Source organism: Sorex fumeus, unplaced genomic scaffold (assembly GCF_029834395.1).
Source record: "Sorex fumeus unplaced genomic scaffold, SorFum_2.1 ptg000265l, whole genome shotgun sequence".
Lineage (NCBI taxonomy): Eukaryota > Metazoa > Chordata > Mammalia > Eulipotyphla > Soricidae > Sorex > Sorex fumeus.
In genome coordinates this window covers 19,805,050-19,829,610 of record NW_026606322.1, presented here as the reverse complement: position 1 = coordinate 19,829,610, position 24,561 = coordinate 19,805,050, and the positions used below count along the sequence as shown (strand labels likewise).

The following is a 24,561-nucleotide window of genomic DNA, read 5'->3' as shown; positions in this document are numbered from 1 at the left end:
GAATGCAGAAAGGAATAAAGAATAAGACCATTAAAGCAATCAGTCTACCGTGCACATATACACAAGAGAAAATGTCTAAGCTTTTATGGGTGTGTTCATTTTGTCTGAAATGTTTCCACCGTTTTATTTTGTTATGAAATATGGTACTAACTGGAAGTGCTGCTTATCATTAACTGTCTATTTCAAAAGGTGTTCTTTCCAAACTGATGACCAAATCATTTAAAAGTAGAAGATGGTAATTTATTTTTCAATTTTGCAGACATTTTGGCTTATAAAATGAAAGCTTATTGAACAAAGACTTTTAAAGAGGAGTTTATTTCCAATATGAATGAGAATTTCATGCAGCAAAGCTTGAAGAGTAATAATGAACAGGTCTGTAAAATGAAAGATTCAACTAAGCCTGTTAATCTTCATATACATTTATGCCAGAATTAAACATATGAACAATTGGTTCTCAGTGAATATTTGAGAAGACAAACTTTCACTTTAAAGAGGTCTCCATGGAAATGCTCTTTCAATTATAATTATTGACAATGACAAAATTTACAATTTGCAGATTTGTTGTTTTAGTTTGTTTAAAATAAAATAAATGTTGAAGAATTCATGCATGTCATATCCTATTTTTATGTAGAAGAAAATTAAATAATGAGAAAGAAATTACTTTTTCTCAAAATATTTGAAAATAATGTGTGAGGTGTAATTAAACACAGACTTTTATGCTTTCTTATATTCTAGAAATAATTCTGAAAGAAGTGGTTTCTATTATGCTTCATTTCAAAATCTGTTTGCATTTGAGGCAGCATTTTATAGTGAAAAGCATAGAAGTTTCAGTTATGAGAAAATCAGGCACAAATGGCTTAGCTGGGGGTTTTAACATCTGAAAGTCTCAGTATTCTTATGGTGTGAAAAGTTGCATAGTGCCTGTCTGGCTTTTAATGAGAATTTCATGACATTTTTTTTCTTTTTACTTTTTATTAAAGAACTTAATTTACAGAGTTATTGGTAGTTGAGTTTTAGGCATATAATATTTCAACACCAACCCCACTAGTATCAACTTCCCTTCACCAGTGTTACCATATTCCCTCCCTACCCCCACCCTCCGCCCCATCCCTGTCAGTCAGTGTGACAGGCACAGTGCAGAGCTCCAGTGGTTTCAGAGTTGTCGTGTTTTGGATATACGGCTATAACACTCACTCATATTACCACTATAACTGAAGCTCCAATGCCTGCCCTCCCTAATGGAGGACTTCTTGTTCTTTTATCCTTCTCCCCTCCACTTGATTTCTTTCCTTCTCTGTCCTTCTCTCTAAACACTGGGGTGAAAGGTGATCTAGGTATCTTCTCTTTACTACAACACATTTCCTTATCCATTGATAATTAAATGATATTTAAAAAGTCAAACGTCGCACATTGCTCCACATATAACAAGTTGTTGTAATATTGTGGTATCGCTGCTTCCTAAAGCTTAATACTTTACTTCTCATTAGCTACTTAAGATATTTATGGTCTTGGAGAGGTGGCTCATGGGCTGAGCACAAACTTAAGATGCAGGAGATCTGGTTTGATCGCCAACACCTGATGGTTGCCCGAGAATTGATCTCCTCAACACAGAGGCAGAAATTGCACTAATTCCAGGGAGGACCACCCCCAAACCATAAAGAGAACAGAATAATATATGACCCATTGATTTTAGATAAAGCTTTTTTTCTTTCTTTTTGGGTCAGCCTGGCGATGCTCACGGGTTACTGGCTCTTCACTCAGGAATTACCTGTGGAGGTGCTTGGGGGACTATATGGGAAGCTGAAGATAGAACCTGGGTTAGCCGCATGCAAGGCAAACACTCTCCCCACAGGGCTATTGTTTCAGCCCAATTTTAGACAGATCTTTTAAAAAATTAAGTCTGTCTATGATGGGTCTTTATTATTTTCATTTTCTTAATGCCTGCCATATAACAATCACTTAATCACTTAACTTCCCGTTAGTCGTCGATTTGCTCGAGTGGGCGCCAGTAACGTCTCCATTTGTCCCTGTCACGTGCTACTGTAGCCCAATGGCCTCTATTCGCTATAGCAATAGCAATGGCTATTGTTCCATATAACAATAATTTAACTCAAATATGGGCATGGGAAATAGTTTTTTAGAAAGAAGCTTTTTATGCTGCATAGATTGTGCTAAAAAAAGCTTGTACACATTAGGAAATTATTACAGGGATTATGTATATTCTTGTTTTACTCAGTCTAAAGAACATATATTAACCTGTGTGATATAGCCAATTTACCACACTAATGTCAGAAAAGAAAGACTTTTATGCATGTGTATGCATGTATATATATAAATTATATATGTCAATTTTGTATGCATACACATGATTATGTTATATATTTTATATATGCATATATATTATGTCTAAGTGCTGGAAAACTTCACAAGGACTTGAGCTTTGAGAAATGGCCATATTACATACAAATTTTAAACTTTAATTTACTCTAGTGACAATGAAAACTCTTGCTTTTAGCTATAATAACCAGACTTCAATGTGACATACATTTGTACAGTCTGTTCTTAGTTAAACTTGTCTGCTATTGCCAGATGCTTCTGGGAAATCCTAGATGATGCCAGATTTGTACTGCCAAATCAGTAAAAGATAGACTTAATCAATAAATATATATGTTTGATGTGCAGTTTTCAAATAAGAGCTTCCCCTGTATCAATGAAACATTCTGGTTATATAGCCAAGGAGTTTTCTACTACAAGATGCTGAGTATTATGCTGAATAGAATCCGTGAATAAGAGTTTTGCCTAAGTCACTGGATTCTTGGTTTTAATTATTTGGTACTGAGTTGACTTGGGTTCTAAACAGAGCTGACATGATTTCGATCAGGGTAAGAAGCCTATGTATGCTTCTAGAGAATCTGATATAATGAAAACTGGAACATAGATAGTGTATTTGAGTTAGGAGGAGGGTGATTTGCCCCATACCCAGTGATGTTCAGGGGCTATTCATGCTCCTGTGAATACAGCTATTCTCTCTGGGAGTGTCTCCTGGTGGTGCTTAGGAGCTCATATGTGTTGCAGAGGATCAAATCTTTTTCTGTGTCTATCTGTACTTTATCTTTGGTCTTTTATTTAAATTTTGAGGTGCACATTTGATGAGCTGGTAAATTTACAAATTAAAGTATTCCAATGCAAAAGCAAGTGCTCCTTTATCTGTATTCAGAGGACTGAATGATTAAGAGAAAGGTGTTTCTTTGTAATCCCATTTCCCTCCCTAGTCATCACTTCATTGTCCAGCATTAGCAAAATAGAAAAGGGTTTTAATTATAACCTGCAGTAACGAAATAGGAAAGGCTTTAATTATAATACAGAGTAGTCTTAAAATATAAGATAAAGATGTCCTTGGTATTCAGAAGTCATGATGCATATTAACTTTAAAATTTATTCTCCCCATGAAATGACTTTCTCTTTTCAATTCTTTGGTATGTATGGAATAAATAATGTATTGGATTAATACAAAGCCTTTCATCAAGGAACTTCAAAGTACTTTTTATTTGTCTCACTCTTTGTTTATGTCATGTGATAGTAAATTATTTTTATATATTGGTGTAATAAACATGAAAAATAAAGTGAACTTGGGAAAGTTTGAAAAGCACATACAGGATTTTGTCTTTAGTTGTTTATTCTGTAGTCCATGCTAAATTATATTTCGATATATTCTTGTTAGTTCTACTAAGATCTGTTTCTGTCACTTAGCTTTTAATTTAAAATGTTTAATCCTTACTTTGATAATAAAATAGATTGTTTTACTTTAGATTTTGAGTTTCCTTCACTAAAATTTTAGATCTTAATATATGTAAATGTATTCTACATTGGCCTTTTTATCCTCTTGGCCAATTACTAAAGTAATTCATAGATATGTTCTTACTGGTAAGTAGGGATAAATTAAATTTGTCAGGACACTAAAGTGGCATTATATAAATTATGTTCCATTGACCTAAAAGATAGTTAATTTTCTACAAATGAAGCAGTTTATATCTTAACTCATGTGTAAGTTTATATTTGAATTTAAAGGTTGCACATGAAATAATTGCTTAATGAGGTCCTATTTAGTAGAATACACTCTGCAATTTCTTGTTATTCCTCCCCTGATAATAATACACATATGCAGAAACGACTAACTATTCTGCATGTGAATAGCAATCGAAGCTTAAATATTTTAAGCTCTTAGGTATGTTATTCAAAAGCAAGTCTTTAGCAATCAGCTGTAGTACAAAAGATTTTAAATTATATTATGATTTGCTGTGTTACAGCCTTTTCCTGACTAATAGTGTTATGACATTGGCGAGTCTTTTAACTTTGTTTAACTGATAAATGAGGGCATGTATATTGATGATTCCCGAAGTCATTTTCTGGTGCAATATAACTTATTAAATTTACTAGATTTTAACTCCTAAAATATCAGTTGTTCTTTCTCTGTCTCTAAACCAGCCTTGTAATTGGCATCAAAGTAAGGGTTTATTGTAACTTATTTCAGTTTTAGAGTCAGTGGTGACAAACATCCAATAACAAATCACACAAGGTAAAACATGTTACCCAGAATTGTTAAAAACAAAAATAAATGAACACTTCCCTTTATACTTTTAAAACTTAACTGAGTAGACTGAAAGTGCGCACGGAACTTCTGGACATTTTGGGAAGTGATACACTCTGACTCACTTTTTCCTCTCATATTTGTTGTATGACTTAACGTCATATAGCATGATGGCATTCATTTTTTTCTACATGTAGGGCCATAAGCAATGAATATTATGATTTTGAAGGTTATTACTCAGTAGCACATGATAGTGCTCAAAGTCAAATGAAATGCCAAAATGAAATGTACTGGGTCACAGCCTTCAAAATAATGGGATATAATTGATTTCAAAAAAAAATAAAGGTTTAGATTTTGTGTGTGTGTGTGTGTGTATATATATACATATATATTTTATATAATACAGTTTAAAATTGGGAAATCGATAGCTTCAGTCTTCTTTTCCTCAGGATTTCTTTTACTATTCATAGTCTTTTGTGGTTTTAAACACATCAGTATGGTTTGTTCTATTTCCTTAGATACTGCACTGGAATCTTAGAGATTGCATTGGCATCTCTAATATTGTCTTTTTTTAGTTTTGTTGCTTAGTTTTGTTGTTTGATATAAATGTGTTTATTAAAACATTCTTACATTTCTGGGGAATAAAGTTCATCAGGTAATGATATAGATGTTCAATGTATTGGTGTACTAGGTTCAATAAGACTTTGCTGAGGACTTTTCTTTTTATGTTCATGTGAGATATTGGTGTCGAGTTTTTGTATGTTTGTTTGCTTTATATTGTCCTTTTCAGATTTTACTTTGAGGGTTATATTTTCCTCTTAGAAAGTGCCTGGGATTATGCTCTCTTTTCAGTTTTCTTGTTGAACAATACAGGTAGGTATTTTTTTAAGATTAAAATATTTTAAGATAAAAAATAGTTATATTTTTAAGATAAAATTTTACACATTAAGTTTTGGCAGAAGTCATTAGCGAAATATGATCCTCAACTTTTCTTGGAGGCATATTTTTATTTATATATTACTATGTCAAATTCCTTGGCTTAAGTTGATTTCAGATTTTTTATGTCATTTTGACTCAATCCTTGAAGGCTGATGAGTTGATAATTTGTTTCTTCCTTGTTGTTTAGTTTATTTGTATAAAATTATTCAATATCTAATTACATGGTAATTCTGTGATACCTGATGTGTTCTCTTTCATCTTTGTTAACATTACTTGAGTTCTCTTTCTTTTTTAGTAACCCTTGCTAAAGTTTTATCAGTTTTATCTGTCCTTTTGAAGTACTAAATCAGTTTCATAGATATTTTATATTGTCTTTATGATTTTTAGTTTATTTATACTCTAATTTTTTTCTGTCCTTTTACTATTTTGGGATTAATTTGTTGTTCTTTTCTCTATATTTAGGCATAAGCTTAAATTATTTTTTCAGATTTTCTTGTTTCCTTATATAGAAATGTATTGCCTTGAACATCCCTCTTTGTACTAGGGTTTTATGATATTCTGTAGGCTCTACTTTTTTTTGATTATGTCAGTAGTTATGTTGTAATACCTTTTAGCTTTTATATAGTTTACTTTTTGTTGGTAATTGATTTCTAACTTTTGCTATTATCATTATAAAATATACAAGGTATGGTTTGAAATATTAGAAATCTCTTGGTTTAATCTTTCAACATGTGACATATTTCCAAGAATGTTCCATGTACATTTATCAGACTGTGCACTCAGTATTTTTGAGAGGTGGCATGCCCTGTAGATGTTTGTGAAGATTTTACTTTGAGGGTTAAATTTTCCTCTTAGAAAGTGCCTGGGATTATGCTCTCTTTTCAGTTTTCTTGTTGAAAAGAAAACTGGACTAATTTCTTATTTAAGGATGTTGGACTAATTAAGGATCTGGACTAATTTCTTATTTAAGGATGTTGTTTATTTTTCAATTTTTTTTTGCTCTTTGATATGTCTATTATTAATGAAAGTATGCTGTTGAACTCGCCTAATACTATTGCCTTACTTTCAATGTCATAGGATTATTAATAATAGATTTATGTATTTTGATTCTACTTCATTTGCTGCATATATAATAATGAGTGTTGACTCTTAATAAATTCATCTTTTCTTCATTATAGAATCACCATTTGTCTCATTATCTTTTTTATCTTGAAGATTTAAAAAATGTGATATAAATAGGCTGTTCCTAACTTTTATAGTTTAGCATTTATTTGTAGGATTACATTTTAAATATTTTACTTTGAGCTTGTCTTTATCTTTGGATCGCATATTAGCCCCTTTACAACAGAAAATTAAGTTTCTGATTCAGTGAATGACTTGGTTTTGTTTGGACTCTCTTCTCTTGTTTAGTTTCTTTCAGTTGATGCTAAATGTCCTAGATTACAGTCCATCAACTCAGCAGAAGTTCATAAACGCAGAACCTTCAACTAAAAAAATCTTGCTTTTGTTTTTTTTTAAAAAAATAGCTTTACTCAAAAGTTCTTCAGCTGAATCTCAGTAGTCTAGTGTGGGTCACGTGCCCATTTAAACAAGTCAATGCATCACTCTTTTGTGTTTTTCTACTGGTTCATTTATGTGAGTTCTTGTCCCTAGAGCCTCTTTGGTTCGGGAGTGGGAACATTGTCAAACTGACTATATTGCATTCACTGAGACCAAGAAAAAAACACAGTCACAATCTGTTTTTTTTTTACACTAGACAAAATGACTGCTGGGCTAATTCAAGCCATGTAAATTTACTCCAATAGACTGAAGGAGGAAAAAAAGTAAGAAACGAAAGTTACATTTTCCAAAGACTACATTTTGAATGTTTTTAGTGTTCTACATATTGATGCATATTATTGTTTATGTGTTCTTCCCAGCACATTCTGGATGTGTGTTGAACTCTGACAAAATATCTTATATTTATTTTTACTCTTTTATATTTTGCTAATTTATATTGTTGATAGCCAGCTGACATAATTCAACAACTTTGGGAGCCAAGAAACTCGATATCAAGGTATTGTCAAATTTGGGGTCTGGTGAAGGTCTGCTTTCCATTTCCTAGCTCACCTCTTCTCACAGGATCTTCACACTGTGAACACAGGAGATTGCTAGAATTTTATAAAAACAAATTATGTAGGGTGGAGCTGAGTTTGGCCACACCTGCTGTGTTTTGGGTCTTTTCCCAGCTCTGTGATCAGTGCTTGTACTCTGCAGTACTCAGGGACCCATGTGGTACAGGGAATCTAGATCTGACCAAGGTCTGCCACATGAAAGGCAAGCGAGCACCTTAACTCTTCTAATATCTTTATGGCCCTGCCATTCCTACACTCTTTTGAGGCACACTTAACTGGTACTAATGAACCACCACAGAACATATTGCTGTCTGGGGATTATGTAGTATTAGGACTCGAATTTTGAGCCGCATATCTACAAGACGTTCTACCACATGAATTATAGACCTTGGTTCACTAGGGTCTGTTTTAGAAGATTAATCATCTCGTTCGGTAGCATTCCACTTTTAAGATCTAATCACTTTTCAGTGGTCACACCTCCAGGTACACTTGAGAATAGTACTTAAGCATGAATTTTAAACATAAGTAGTACTTAAGCATAAATTTTAAGCATAAATAGCACTTAAGTATAAATTTTCAGGAATAAAAAATTAGTCTGCAATATTTGGTGTAATGTTGTCTATAATAGAAGAAATTTGTGGATATAAGTTGGACTCAAAACTGGGTTTTCACAATTAATTCACCTCTCAGTCTAATCATTATAAGTTTGAGTGCATATTTTAATAATTTTTTGCCTCATTCTCTTTATAATTCATTGCTACCTACCTACCTACAATAATTATAAACTTTTGAAGATGTTATAACAGACTTTAAACTTACAATATGTCATATATTATGGTAATCTTTATAGTTTTGATTAAAAACCAGATTATTTTAATATGTTTTTGGGGAGCACATTGATTATATTTTTAATATAGCTTTTTCCCCCCTCTGGAATACTTTTTCTATGATGATAATGTAACTACGTGAAAAAGGTAAAATTAATTTTATCTTCATTTTTCTTCTACCTCACTGTGTCCCCAGAGTACATTTTAGGCAAAGCAATTCTAAAAAGAGTATTTCTTTTTTTACTCTTGATATTACTTGAAGGATTACTTTTTCCTTTTGTAAAGGAATTAAAACCAAATGATTAAAAGAAATCCTCGGTTCTTTCTGAAAGAAGCTTTGACTAATTTTTGTATCTTAAAACATAACATTTCATTCATAATAGTTAATAGAAAAGCTTAATGAATAAGAACATTTTTATTAATGCAATTATTCTACATGAATCTTTGATACATAGTTTGTAGAAAACTCTAGTTTGTTATAATTTTGAAAGGACTTCTGTCCTAATAGTTCATCTTCCTTGAATAGTAATTTTTTCTCCTGAATCTGATTTAGTGATTTTTTTTTCCACAGATGGAAAACGAATGTAAAATAAATAGAAAAGGACCTTTAAGTCTGTTCCCAAATTCATTACAATGGTATGAATTCTGTTGTCACAGGAGTTTGCTTCATGTACACCAAGGCACTCTATGTCGGGAGAACAGGGAAGTTTTTATTACACCTATTGATTAAACTGGCGGGTGAGTGTAGGGTAGACAAGTACCTGTAACCTTAGATAAAGCCCAGGAGCCCAAGAACCTGTTTTTACAGGGCATTACTACAAACAATATTAATTTGCTTCATGCTCAAGTAATGTAGGGGACATGCACATGATGGTATCTTATCAGTATGGCTACTTAGTTTCCTAAAAATCATCATTTTTTTTTGCTTGGAACAGGGAACTTCATCACAAGTTCAGACACTGTGGACATCTTTTTAAAACTTCCCACCCAATAGTAAAATCATTTCTATAATGTATATTCTGTAAATCAGTGATAAAACCAAAGATACATACAGTACATTTCCATCATAATAATTCCTTTTTTAGTTACAACTGAATACAAAATATTATATTAAAATTGTTGTCTATTAATTAGAAGCAGCTTATTTTTCAGCTATGACTATGAAGAACTCACCAAATCTTCACTTTTCATTGTCGGAAAAAGTATCTTTTTATCATTCAAATATATGTCATATTTAAATTTTAAAAAGACAAATATCCTAAACTCAAAATTATCTGACCAACAACTCTTTATTGAATGTAACCGCTTTTAAAAAAAGAATTTCATTAGGTCTCTTGCCTATTTTAGACTATATTTCATAAATATTTACTTAGACATATCCTTTGAAAAGAATCAGATCATCCTTAAGATATGAAGCATGGCTTTCTGATTGATCTTTTGCTAGTGAACTTGATTTAAAAAAATCCTTAAAAATCCCACAGATTAGATACTTGTTTAGGAGTAAGGAAACATGATTGCTTTTTTACTTAACTATCTCACATGTTGAGACAATATGTTTTGTTAATATGACTTCTTAGGTTTTATTTATATCTCTTTGTATTTGATAAAAACAATTTCAAAATGAAATCAAAATATGAAAATTGTACAGTGATCAGGGATGTGACTCTAGCACATCTCTTTCATTTGTGAGGCTCTGCTTTTGACACCAAGCACTGTATGACCTCTGAAAATTCTGGCAACATTGTACCACTAGCTTGGGCCCTTTAAAAACAAAATTAATAATAAAAATTTCTCAGATTAAAAGTTAATTTTTTTAGCAGTATTGAGGATTAAACTCAGATCTCATGCATGCAAGACATGTATTTTATCTATTAACTACATCTTGGGTCCCTGGAAATTCTATAATTTATTGATACTTATTTTATCTTTAAAGAGATGATTTAGTCTACAAATATGAAGATGTTTCACTGTGCATTTACATATCAAAATTATTTCACAATGAATTTAAGCATTATTTATTAAGTTAATAACTAATCAAGTTAATAACTTTTCCCAAGTATCAAGTTACTTTCCCTTGGGGAGGTTTTCCTTCTACCTTTCTAAAATTATTTCTCTGGTCTAATAATCAAAACAATTCAAGTCAGATTAATGGGTGCCAAACAAGTTAAATTTTATATGTACAGGAATTTCCTATAGATATAGGTCAGATACACTCAGGAAAAGGATATATATATATATATATATATATATATATATTTAAGCCAAAGAATGGAACATGGATTTGTGGCTTCAAAAAGGAGGAGTTTTTACATATAGGATGATAAAAAGGCAACATGTATTTATTGATTAAATGTTGGAGAATGTAGATATATGGAGAGTTAGAAGATACAGATATACTATAAAATATTTATCTCAGGTGTAGCTTCCATTCTCAGCAGAGAACCCCAACTTAAGTTTGTCCTAATAGATAAAAGTCAAGGTTTGTATTTATGTCTTTTCTATTTTAATTGCTTTGAAGTAAAAATGACCTACATGCTATTATGTCATATATTGGCAAGATTTGTTCTGGTCCTTTTATTGCCAAAGTTATTGTATAGAAAATATGCAGAAATAATGTTACACGAACAGTCATGTTTTGTGGAATTGAGAAGTTTCAGGATGGTTACATAATAGGAGAAAGTGTTTTCCGAGATGACTTCTACTATTTATGGTAATTGTGAGGGAATTGGTATGAATGACAGTGGATTTGGACTTATTGGTAGTCAGTGGTCAAAAAATATTAGAACCATTAACACATGTTAAGTCTCAGAAGATTTATTTTATTTTTAAAATTATAAACATATGCTATATGTTAAGTCCTATAATTGTAAAGGTGCACAAGTGGCATGGAATCATAATAACTTGGTTCATAAAAATGACATTTGCACTTGCAATGTGCACTGTTATAAATAAAATTAAATGGAAAATAAAATTAAACCACTAGATACAGTTTTGATATGTAAACAATCATGTGGAATTCAGTTTCTACAGGGTAATTACTTTGTTATACGTACTATGATTTGTATATTGGATTGGTCTTGTTTCTAAATGAGCTCTTATTGTAGTAAGTAGAAGTAATGTAAGTAGCAAATGAATGGAAATTATGGATGTGAAGAATGTAGGCTTAATATGAAGATTGAGCTTTCAGTATTCTATAATGGAAACTTGGAGCCAATGTTGCTCCAGATCTGGAAGGTTATGTGCTCAAAAATCAGTGTGCAAGTATTCAGAGCACAGATTGAATCCAATTCTAAGTCAGAATGAATGACTACTGTGGCTATTATATATTTCCTCAGGGAGTCTTCCAGGCTGAAGGTCAGAGCAAATGTATAGCTAGTTTACAGAGAAGAATCCCTGTGGTAACAGAACTTGGTATTTTTGTTGTTATTTTTATTATCTGTAACATAGCTAGAAAATTCTGGTGTTAGAGATATTTTTAAAATTTTATCTGTTAAATATAAAGTTAGTCCAATAAATGCTAGTATATATTCCAGTGTGATGACAGTTTATGTTGTTGTGTTATTTTTGTGCCCAAGACGAATATTCCTTCATGACTTGTCATTGAATAAAAGTAGTTATTTCAAAGATTTTAGCAGAAATTGTAGAATAAACCACTCTTCTGTTTTCTTCTATACTTTTTTGTATTGTGCTCCATCATTTTAAGAAATAATAGAACCATTTCAATAGAATACATTTCAATAGAATACATAGAATACATTTCAATAATTACTGTTGAAAAATAATATAACTTAAGGATTCCATAATTAGAGGATGATGAAAATAATAGAAATCAAAGAAAAGCAATCTAGTTTTTAAGTCATCTAGATAGCATGATTCCTTTAATTCTTAAAAAAGAACTTTTAGCATTATAATTTTTAATATTAACATTCAAGTTTTTTCTAAAATGATCTTAGAATACATTTGTATGACTTTCTGTAGTCTAGAAATTATTAGATTTCAGAATCTCTACAGCTTTAGTTTTAAATTTAAACAATGTATTAAACAGTTTCTGAGGTTGCCATGCTATAATCTCTTCTGTCATTTCATTATTTAGTTGAGAGAAATATTGTAAAAGTTGTTGGAATAGCTTTCCTTTTAGTCTCATTTGTAAATTATAGAAAAACTAAAATGACAGTATGTATAAAATATATTTTTGACTAATATCTTTGGAAAGGTTAATATCCATAGCTTATACCTCATCAAAGGAATTTTCACCAAATTGTGAGCTGAAGGCTCAGTATAACATGAATGCTTTTCTTGTGATAAGTTCAAATTATATTTTCTTTTTTCTTCATTTTATTATAAATTAAATTTCTTTGTCACAAAGCATCATTTGACTCACTATGCATTGAAAAGCATATAAGTTTATAAAATATGAAAAGACAATATCCTTTGATATCAATTGATCTGAGTTGATTTGTAGTATTGATAATACTAATTGATATTTTGTACTTGTAAGGGCATATGTGTATCAATGAATATTAAATTGATCAGAATAGAATTGTTTAGAAGTTAAGGAGAAAAGACTGACAGGAAACATTATGGTTTGTACACAATAAGTACTAAATAGCAAGTAAGTTACCAGCTAAGTAAAATTTGGAGCCCAGAATATCCTAAGAGACCAGGAACGCTTATTCCTAGGAGGTGGTATGTAAGCTGAAAAAAGTAAATTAGTGAACAATTCTAAATTTGAAGGACAAAGCATTTTTATCTTTTAAGTTCATTTGTGAGTCATCTAGGTCTTCTAAGATCTCTGTTTTACTTAATTATTTTTGTATTATGATAAAGTGGAAGAAGAGCAAGAGTGAATCACATTCTCAAGTTTGAACTTCTCAAGTTCAGGGAGGGACAGCAAAGTGTCTTAGCACCAGCCTCTGGGAGCAGCAAATGATAATTTTTCTAGTAAAATAAAGAAATGTAGTGTTGGCAGTCTTTAAAGGTTTGCCTTTAAAGTTACTGACCTCTTATATCTAACATGTTCTAGAGAAAGAAGTTAGCTAGTAGCAGTAGGCCTCAGGCATTCTGTACGTAATCAAGATTTATTTGTGTTAATTATTTCCCTCTTAAAAGCATGTTAAGCAGGAAATTTAAGTCTATTCACACAAACTTCTACCTAAATTACCTCTATCAGATAACCAAGCAAATTGCTTTTCTTTTTATGTTATCTTAGATCTTCTGCCCAAGGATTTTTTTCCCCTAAGGAGTAGAAAAAAAGGTATGATACTTGGCTATTTTTTTCTTGATGAATTTGTTTGAGAGTAGACTGTGGACTTGGAAACAAGAAAAGGAAAGGTGAAACAGGAAGAAAGCACTAAAAAAGAAACAATTTTTATTTTTACTTAGTATCTTGGGATGAATTAGAAAATACTTTAAACATCTTTTTCTTAGTTGCTGATGCCTGTGCTAATGTGAAATAAAAATAAGTGAATTTATGACTTTGGTTCTCTGTATCAACCATAATCACAAGGTTATGAGCAGAAGCTAAAATATCATTTGAACATTTGCCAAAGGCTCACAACACTTTGCAACCAAACAAGAATAAAAAGAAGCATGTAAGTTCTAAATTTGATTATTTTGTGAACTTCTCATATTTTTTAGCTCATAACCAGATAAATGGTTCTAGTTTTTTTTTATTTTTGCATAGGTATTTGACTATTGTAGCTAAATGATCTCAACAGTGTCATTGCTATTATGGCCTAAGTTCATAAACCAGCATCTATGGCAATTCCTTGGATGAGAATTGTTCTCCCATTTTTGTAAAAGGAAAAGATTGACTAGAAGAGAGCATTGCCGCCTTATTCATTATGTATAGCTCATTAGTTCACTTGTCAACTTTCCTTTGCTTTTAATCAATTGAAAGAGAATGTCCTCACAGATTTTCGGTAGGAAACATATGGAGCTGTAGCTCATCAGTAATGTGTGAACTTATATTTAAAGGTGCGGCCGACCTTGACTATGCATCCTTCTCAAATTGCCTCTTATAAATCCTGTGATCAATAAATGAAACAGTAATCCAGGCCCTTCACAACTCACCTTCAAATGTCAATTTTTCCCACTTCTCATCTAACTTTCTGTAAAACATTTTCCCCCTGTAAACAAAGTCCAATCCTTAAAAAAAAACTTTCATACAAGAAGGTCTTAAAAATTCTTGTTAATATACGGGCATGGTAATAAAATAATGACTTAACAATGATGTTTTAAGAAATTTCACTCTACCTAAGTTTCTAAATGGATGCTGCATTCTTCTAAGAAGTCACCCTTAATGACAATAGATTGATTCTGGGTACTGCAATGGCATGTAGGTTATGACTGTGTCTCCTTTAGAATGATATTTAGAGTGTATTTTCAAGTCACAGTACCTTATATGTGCACTGTACTTTTTGATATTTTGTTACTTTGTAACATAAAGGTTTACTACAAGTGAGGTTATATCAACATCAGTTTTAGGATAAAAAATACAGTAGTATTTATAATATATCAGTGTATTATTTCTTTTTAATATATTTATGGATGTTTTGGAAAAATTAATATTGGAAATGAATTAACTTTAGTTTTGGAACTGGGTGAAATTTTATATTATTAAAGAAGTGACCAAAGGCAATGTTTTTGGCCTATTGTGGTTTTGTCAGTATTGTCTATCTCCTACTTACACTGTTGTGAAAATCGCATTGTATGTGTTACCGTGTTTCTGTGTAAAGTATGATGAGCAAATGACCTTTGTCCAAGATGGAAATGTATTTAGAAGCAGTGATTTAAATCATGGCTGTCTTAGGTTAATAAAAGGTACATAATAGAATTTAATTACTAACAATTAAAACCATACATAGGGTTTTTCTGAAACAATTTAAAACTGGGAAATATAATAGTTAATAATTTGAAGTGTATTTTTTTTTAAATTATAGTAGGTTGCGTGTGTGTGTGTGTGTGTGTGAGTGTTTCAATTCAATTGTAAACTCGGTAAATGTAGAATGAAATGTCTTAGCTATTCAAAATAGGCATAGACAAGTTTCAAATGGTTCTGCATAGCATATAAGCTTGCTGACATACATAATTTCAATTCAGGTCAGTTAGAGCTTTCATTCTTTGAACTGAATTCAAAATTCTCTTACTTTTGCAGTATTACGGAGATAAATCAAATGTTTCCTTAATGCCTACTTTCATTGAATTTACACCCAATTTGGAGGACTGCTGTCATAGTGCCAAAATATACAATGAATGTTTAGCAACGTTTCCTAATATGCTAACAGAGATCTGGTACAGTGGGAAAGCATAGTCTAAGCAGAGCTTATTCTTTACCTTTAACACAAAATTCAACCTCACCTCCCTCTGCTGCTGGGACTGACAGGATTAAATTAGTGTGAGGGCAACATTGAAGATTAAGCTCTCTGTTTCATTCTACCCCAGTAGCCCTAGCTACTGAACCATTTTCTGGGCCCTTTCTTAGCCGAGAACTCTTTAAATGCAGAACTTCAAGAATTGTCTCATGTGGAAACTGCCAGATTTGAATTCACATACTTAAATTTGCTGGGTAAGTGTTTCAAACTACAGAACTATCGTCTGGGTCCCAACTAGTTTCTTCAAGATGGTTTAAGTTACAGGACTTTCCCATCATAGAGCAAGAATTGGTGCTTTTTCTAATGCATTCAAAATTGAGGCAGTTACTTTCACAATGATATAGTATTTTATTTTCTATAAATTAACAAAATAATGTTAATAACATAAATTCAAAAATACATCTCATACTTATTCTGAAAATGAAAAAAAAAAGTTATGTAACATGTCCAAGTAGGTGAGTCAGGGTCTTCAGTGTTTCCAGTGTTCATTGAGGACCACAGGGCAGGATTATTTTAGTTTATGAAGTTATTTATTATAACTAAAAAGTAGTCATTCCCTTTTTTCCTGCTCTTTTATAATATTTTAGCATTGAAAAAAGGCCCTCCCGTTGATCATCGATTTGCTCAAGCGGGCCCAGTAACGTCTCCATTGGAGACTTTGTTGTTACTGTGTCTGGCATATCAAATATGTCACGGGGAGCTTGCCAGGCTCTGCCGTGCGGGCGAGACACTCTCGGTAGCTTGCCAGGCTCTCCAAGAGGGGCGGAGGAATCGAACTCGGGTCGGCCATGTTGGCTGAGTGCAAGGCAAACACCCTGCTGCTGTGCTATCGCTCCAGCCCAAAATTAAATGCTCATTTGTTATAGGTAAGCATGACTCATGTAGTTTATAGTAACTCATGACTCCAATTATTTTCTAAATAAATATGAACAGTGACATCGAAATATTCAAAGCATCCCTATACAATTTAATATAACTTTAATAGTGTTTCTAGAACTTTTAGAAGATAGCAGTTAATTTGCTGTATGATGTGGTAAACAAATATCACTGGAATGAGGATGTCACTTATGGCCTCCATGCTCAGGGATTACCCCTTATGGGACTCTGGGGACTATATGAAGTATTGGACATCTCACCGGTTGTGTGCTTTACCTATTGGATTATCTCACAGACCCCAAAAAAAATAATTTAAGTGAATTTATCTTTGTAAGCTAAACAATATTTATAAGTATCTCAAATCAAGAACAGAAAGAAAATGGAAACATTAAGTTTGAAGACATAAAATCATCTTATCACACAATTTTTATACATTCAGATACTATTAATGCTGGTTATGTAATACATGATATGTAATTTAAAAATCTTTTAAAAGATTAATTAGGAGAAAAATACATAAATATATTTTTAGAAACTAATTTCCAAATATTAGAAAATGAATATTTTAAGAAAAACTCACGACACCTTTCCATGAAAAGAGAGACATTTGTGTTAATAATTTTAAAGGATAATTCTAAAAATTTTAACAAGTTTTTGTAAAATGCTTTTTGTTTTACATTATTTGGGACTCCTTTTCAGAATAGAATGAAGTTCAATATTCAAACCATTCACTAATAAGCACATGACTCATAAATCTATGTAGTAAAGCAGTAGTTATAAAAAGAATGAAAATACAGTCAACTTCTTATAATGTTTTAAAGAGTGGACCAAAAATATAGGGAAAAAGAATTTGATGATACATACTGTATTTTTATATAGGTTTCTGACATTGGATGTGCTTAACATGAAAATTTGCTATATAGACATCACTACCAGCAAAAAGCAGCTGGAGAAATGAATTGCTAATGGTATAGGAAACACTTTATTTAAAAGAGAATTTAGTTATTTATAGATTAAATGACACTGAAGATTATTTTGCTAAAATTCAGAAAGTGTTTAGATTTTAATTTACAGTGCTGGGTTTTCTGATCACTTAAATAATTTTTTCATACACGTAGATGATGAATGTATGTAAATACTACAATAATTATAACATATAACACAATTATCATTAGAACTGACTTTTTCTTTAAACTGAATCCATCACTAACCAAGAAATATTATACAATATTTTATATATTTTTGTTTATAAAACTTCCAACTTTAGCATATTATAAAAGTAGAAATACAATGATGTATGTGTACATATGCACACACTATCTTTAAAAACATGATATCTCTAATCAACTAACTTAAAGCGAATATTCACACAAATGTGTCAGAAGTTGCTCCTGGCTCTTTACTCAGGAATCTCTCCTGGTGGTGTTCTGGGATGCCTGGGATTGAATCCAGGTCGGCCATGTGCAAGGCAAGCAAGCACTTTACCTGCTGTACTATCTCTCCAACCCCTGATGGGAGTCTTTTTAAGACAAAAAGAAAAAATATCACTTGCACGTATTTATTAACCTTCAAAAACAAAACAAAAAGCAATAAGACTGGGGAGATGGTTCAATAGATGAGGCACTTGCCAGGCAAAACGCTGATGTGCGTTGATCCCTGGCTCCAGATGGGGTCCCCTGAGTCCTGCTGCTGAGAGTGATTACTGAGAACAGATAACTGTGATGCGTAAACCAAAAAAAAAAAATCAATAAAATCAGAATCCAATATTAGTTACTTCTGAATCCTGTTTACTCCTTTAACTCTAACATCTTGCCTTTCTCTGTGACGCTGACCTTTTATTTTTTTTTTTCAAAACCAGTTCCTACTTTGAGATATGTCTGTGTCTCCACCCAGTGTTCCAAATAACACTGTGGCAGTGGAGACTTTACAACACACAGGTGGAGCTTGAATTTCCATTATAAAATCATTGATTTAGGAATTTAGTTAACGCTGCACTTGAGCACCAAGCTACCAAGACACAGATGCTCATGAAGCCATCTTTCTTATCTCTGCAATTTTTTTTTTAAATGAAGCAAGATAGGTTTTATTGAACAAAACATACTTAGAAAGAGGTGAGGGGGAGAAGGACAGAAATATGTATTCAAGAGAGAACATGAGCTTGAAGAACAAAGAAAGAGACATAGAGAGGAGAAAGTGAGATACGTGTTCAAGGGAGAACAGAGGCTTGAAGAGGAAGCCATTAACTCTGGGATTTTCTGCCCTTCCCCCTGTAAGTTCTGTTTCTCCAGGCTGGCAAGGGAACTCAGCTCTGGAGGAGAGGGTGACAGATCCCCTTTCATGGTGAGCCTCCACAGACACAGGGAGAGACTCTTGCTATTCATTGAGCTGCACAGCTGTGGCTACTGGATCCTGCTCCTCTGTCAGAAATGAGGGTGACGTTTAGTTTAAACAAGAAAGAAAAGACCGTTCAAGTACTAATGTACTGCTTTAGGCTCTCTGAATATATCTTTCTTCAGTTTCCTTGGTTTAAAATCCACCTTCTCTTTTATTTTATAGTTGTAAAGTGTGTAATGCCTTTTCCATAGGTGCATATAAAAGTAAAGTCTTTCATGCTTTTTTAAACAGGTTTGTCTTGATGGATCTTTGATATTAGTATTTAACAATGATATTTTCTTTATTAAACTCTGGGCTCAGCTTAAAATAGATCCTTGTTTATTCGACTTCAATTATATTGACTAAGTTCCGGACTTCAGATTGTGTGGATTAGTAATGTTTGGTGTAGTTTTCACCTTTTTTGGTGAAATGAAAGCTTACATATTTAATGGGAATATTGTTCAAATCCTCAAGGACTAGAAGCAAGTTTACCAGGGATTTTTAGAAAGATAAGCAAGAGGTGGCTATTTCCAACTGGAGAAGTTTTGAAAGTACATGAAGAGCTAAATCAGTGGAATAAATAAGTATGTTAATTAGGGCATAATTTATCTCTGAAGAAACATATTTATTGTGTCTGCTATCTGATTAGATGGCTTCAATGTTCAATTAATCAGTTTTCTTTCAATATCATTCCTGAGAACTCTTAATTAATCTGTTGCACTGCAACCCTATTTATTCTACTAGCAATTCCTTGCCCCATTTCAAATGACAAAACCCAGGAACTGTGCCATGTAAAGACTTTATGTCAATGTCAGGGGAAGGTTGATAAGTGACTGACTCTTTTCTTTATTAGGTTAATCAAACCAATCGGCCTTATAGGATTTACATTTGTCAAACAAATGTAATAGGTTGAAAATAATGAGAAATAGAGGAAGGAAATCACTGAGAGAGTGGTGGTATTTTGTGTGTACCTCAATGTTATATTACATTCATCAAATGGATTTTTATTCCCGTTTCATTTTCAAATAATGAATTTGAAAATTCCTGTTAACCTGAAGCCAAACTTCTCTGTAAGGCTACATCTCCGCAGCTCTTATTAGCTAATAAGCATGATAGGTTCATGTGCCTTTGAAGCAAGAGTGCTTTACGTTTCTATTACCTTCTTGGTATTATTTATTGTTTCCTGATGTTATTCTTAATACATCTTGGAAGCTTTGCCAAAGATTTATCTGTTTGAAAGTACTCTGTATAGTAAGGAGGAGGTCCTGTTAATAATGGGTGGCTCGTATGCCACACTCATTAAGATCACAGGACCTCAGAATTTTGTCTCATTATCAAATATCCTGTGACATCTTTCCTTCTCTTTTGTTCTTTTTCTTTTCTTTCCTCCTAGTATTGACTTAGATTCAGATTATTCTTCAGTGTTCCTCTCTTGCAAGAACATGTTGATAGATATGACGAAATTCACTTACCTTTTATTATAATCTTTCCAGAGCCCAAAGTCAACTATCATTTATTTTATCAGAATCACCTCACATAGACACACTTAGTGTTCCAAAAGGTATTAAAAATTTTTACTTGATCACTTATTACCCCACTTAAAGTCTAAAATATCTCTGAAAGCATAGGGTCGGGTTCCTTTAATTGTCAGAGTGCCATTAACTCCTTGAGGGAAACTAATAGTAACAATTATGTTTGCATTATGCTTGAGTACTTGTAATTTGCCATATAATTTTTATGTAAAGTACAGGTTTTTAAATTCATGTTATCTTAGAATCACCTCCACATGCTATTATTTCACCCAGTGGCAATTAATGAAAATATATTTTAAGTTTTTAAAAAAAAAGTTAGAAAATGTATTGGCTTGGCATAGTAGAACATACACAGCACTAGAACTAAGAATGGCTAACTCTAGGTACTGAAATGTGTCAGCCATTGTCTTTCTAAAATGTTATCCTCTGTTTCAACTTTATTTTTGAACTGTCTCTGTCACTGTCACTGCCCTCCCGTTGTTCATCGATTTGCTTGAGTGGGCCCAGTAACATTGTGAGACTCGTTACTGTGTTTGGCATATCAAATACATCACGGGTAGCTTGCCAGGCTTTGCCGTGTGGGCAAGATACTCTCAGTAGCTTGCTGGGCTCTCCAAGAGGGGCAGAGGAATCGAACTCAGGTCGGCCAGGTCGGCTGTGTGCAAGGCAAACACCCTACCCGCTGTGCTATCGTGATTAACACTTTTGACCATGGCAATTTAATTTTCTTAATGGTTTAGATATAAGACAGTGTGTCTACCTGTGTTCCTGTTCTGACTCCTTCATTAATCAACTGCCCTCTGCTATCCTTTAAGAAAGAGAGATTCTGCACTAGTACTTTTGCTCACTTGCTATAAATAATACTTAATATAGTGCTGTCGTCACATTTGTAGCACTATAGCACTGTCCTCCCATTGTTCATCGATTTGCTCAAGAGGGCACCAGTAACGTCTCCATTGTGAGATTTGTTTTTACTGCTTTTGACGTATCTAATATGCCCTGGGGAGCTTGCCAGGCTTTGCCATGCAGGTGGGATACTCTCGGTAGCTTGCCGTGCTCCCTTAAAATGTAGTGTATGAATGATTAATCTGACAACAAATTCTTTTCCAATTACCTGATTAGATTAAAACATTTTAGAACTTTAAGACATTTAAACTAAAATATTATTTGTAAGTTTTAGCTATGTGTCATATTATTTTGCCCAGGGTCTTATTTTTGTTAGAAATTATTTTCAGAGATAAGTTTAAAATGTATAAAGAAAATGCTTAAATGGCAAAAGTGAATGACAGACATGAATATAAATGGAATGAGCTACAACATTATAAGTTGACAATGACAAGGTACTTGTAAGTTAATAATCAAATCAAAATTGATTCCTTAAAAATTATTTCAGTGTTATATTAGGTAGAAGATTCCTTTCTGATATTTTTTAGTCATTTTCAGGAAAGTATATCAATTGTTTGTGTAACAATTATTTATTCAAGCTTGAATGAGAAGTATCAAGCCACTCCTTGGGGTTTTTTGGATTCATCTATACTTTTCTCTTGATTATACAGTCATTCTTACTCTTCAAAGTTCAGAAAGGTGATATGTTTCTTCTTAATATGAATACAATAGAATTCATAGATAGACTTTTAGCTCCCTTATATTAAAATAAAACTGTAAGTCAAATTCACAAAAGGCTCACCCTCTGGGTAATAATTTCATTTAGGTAGATAAGTTTATTCAAGCATACATATTTATAAAATTGACTCCATTTAAAAATGATTCAGTTCTTCAAAAGTAATATGCTTTATTATGTAGGACATACAGTGTTTAAATTTTCTTAAGGACTTAACGGTGATCAAACGAATAGCAATTACACTACGTTCTCAGGGACTCTTTTTAGGTTTTAGAGGATTACGTGTCTTCTTTGTAAATTATATATCTACTGCTACAACCTTCTTTGACTCGGTTCTTCATTATTTATTTTATTTTCTCACCTGTGCCATAAGACTTTCAATTTTTTTTAAATAGTGCTAGGAATATAAGGAAATCAGAATACAAATGAGTAAAGCCAGTGCAGTGAAACTATGGAGGATATTAATGTAAGTGCTTGCTGGGAGTTCTGGGGTTTTTTTGTTTGTTTGTTTGTTTGGTTTTTTTGCTACATGAGGGGGCAAGCAACTAGCAACCCAGAAAACCAGAAAAGTTTCTTGAATCTGCAGATACCTGGGTAGATCTATCTATGCAGAAGAATCACAACACTTACTGACACTGAGAAGAACATTCTGTGTCCCTTTGCCTTCCCTTATGCTCTCTGTTCTCCCTGAAATGTCCTACCATACCTCACTTGTCTGATTTGAAACACTGTTTAAAAATTGCTCATCCATTCCCAAAATTGCTTTGTTAGAATAGGCTCCTCTGTACCACTGTTCATTGAGATATAGCACTATCTTTGTGCTTACAACATTGTATTATAATTATTTGTTTAATAATCTTTTTCCTCTATGGCTTTGAAAGCTTTTTAATGGAAGTGGCTATGTGCTATTCATCTTTTAAACTTTAAAATTTAGCACAATGTCTGGAAATTTATAGATAATCAATATATATACATATACATATATATAATGAATGAAAGTCTACTGGTATTGTGTTAAAAAATTCCTAAACAGCATACTCATTATAAAGATAAAGCACTAGTTTCTTTGAGCGATTTATGTTATAGTTTTCCTTACTGTGCATGCTGGGCTGGAGTGATAGCACAGGGGGTAGGGTGTATGCCTTGCACTCGGCCAACCTGGGTTTGATTCCTCCATCCCTCATGGATATCCAGGCAAGCTACTGAGAGTATCCCGAACACACGACAGAGGCTGGCAAGCTCCTGTGGCATAATCGATATGCCAAAAACAGTAACAAGTCTCACAATGGAAATGTTACTGATGCCCACTCGAGCAAATCGATAAACAATTGGAGAACAGTGCTACAGTGCTATTGTGCATGCAGTTTGGTAAAGATAAACCTTTCAGTTGAATTGACACAGTGCAACTGAACATCTGTACTCAGGGAACTCACTTACCTCAGTCAATTTTAGAGAAATGGTGGGATTGTAAATCATCATCCAATCTTAAAGATTTCTTTAAACAAGTAATTAATAAATACTAGTGAGTTTAAGTTTACTTACTCTGGGAAGTAGATTGAGGACTAATTCCATGTTTTTCCTTTAGGTGAGTATATATTTTCCTTACCATACTGTGTTGGAAAGTCAGACATAAGTGGAAGAGGGCAGGGTTCTATTCCTGAATACAGGGAAATAGTAATTATGTTTAACTATACCAGAGTGTCCTCGTTGTTTTATCTTCCATATTTAGTTATTATTTATTATTTTTGAATACGCTACTGTCACTTATCACTCTGGGAACACTTACTTAAGAATTTCAGTTCCAGGGCTGGAGCGATAGTACAGCGGGTAGAGCATTTGCCTTACATGCGACTGACCTGGGTTCAATTCCTAGCATCCCATATGGTCTCCTGAGCACCGCCAGGACTGGTTCCTGAGTGTTGAACCAGGAGTGAGCCCTGAGCATCTCCAGGTGTGACCCAAAAAGAAGAAAAAAAAAAGAATTTCAGTTCCTACTTTGTTACTTTGGTTAACTAAATGTGTAATAATTTTTCTTAATTCTTCTTTTGGCCTCATGTAGTAATATTTGGGAATAGTTCCAGCTTAATTCTTGGGAGTCACTCTGAGTTATGCTGAGTGGACCATATAGTACTAGGGGTACAACCCAGATCTCCCCCATGCAAATAATGTGCTCCAGCCCTTTGAATTTATCTCTCCAGTTCCTAAATAATTAACGCCTGAATATGTTATATATATATATATATATATACACACATATATGGAAACATACATATATATGTGTATATATGTGTATATATATATATAAAAGTTAAGGTATA

At 32.7% G+C, this 24,561-nt stretch overlaps 1 protein-coding gene across 5 annotated transcripts in view; it reads left to right on the top strand.

Moving 5' to 3' along the window:
- Positions 1–24,561, top strand: part of ALCAM (activated leukocyte cell adhesion molecule) — a 217,876-nt gene that overhangs the window by 68,196 nt on the left and 125,119 nt on the right. The window lies entirely within an intron of this gene.